Source organism: Sciurus vulgaris (genome assembly GCF_902686455.1).
Source record: "Sciurus vulgaris genome assembly, chromosome: 4".
Classification (NCBI taxonomy): domain Eukaryota; kingdom Metazoa; phylum Chordata; class Mammalia; order Rodentia; family Sciuridae; genus Sciurus; species Sciurus vulgaris.
In genome coordinates, this window is record NC_136464.1 from 187,215,455 (window position 1) to 187,216,024 (window position 570).

Consider the following 570-nt stretch of genomic DNA (forward strand, 5'->3'; position numbering starts at 1 on the left):
AATATTTTGCAAAGTCACAAGCAACACACAAACAAAGCCCAACCCTGGCGGACCACTCAGGGGAGTCCTGCGGCAGGCGGTGAGCCTGGCCTCCTTCCAGGAGGAGGGACCTGGAAACCAGACTGGAGAATCCTGTTTCTAAATCCCCACACCCAAAATGGTGATGGAAAGGGACAGTGAGTCATCCCCCCCAACAGCTGGCCACTTTGCCTTCTAAGCTGAGCGCCCTGATTCTTGGGAGAATGGAATGTCGTTGCTGGGAAATTTTTTGACCAGGTCCTTGATTTTAAAGTGGGGTTTATGATCATGGAACATGTGAGTTCCAAAGAAATGATGAATGTCCATAGGAATGATCTTCAAGGAGAACTAAAACTTGCTTAAGTCATGCATGTCGGTGTTTGAGTGCCAGGGCACTCCCAGAAAGGCTCCCGGTGATGCAAGCACCCAGGTCCCCAAGGCTGCCTCAGCCCTGCAAACACCACTGAGCTTGGACAGTGTCATGTTAACTGTCCTGCCCTCCCTTAAGGAGGAGCACTGGTTTCCAAAATATGGGTTGTGTCAATGAATGAC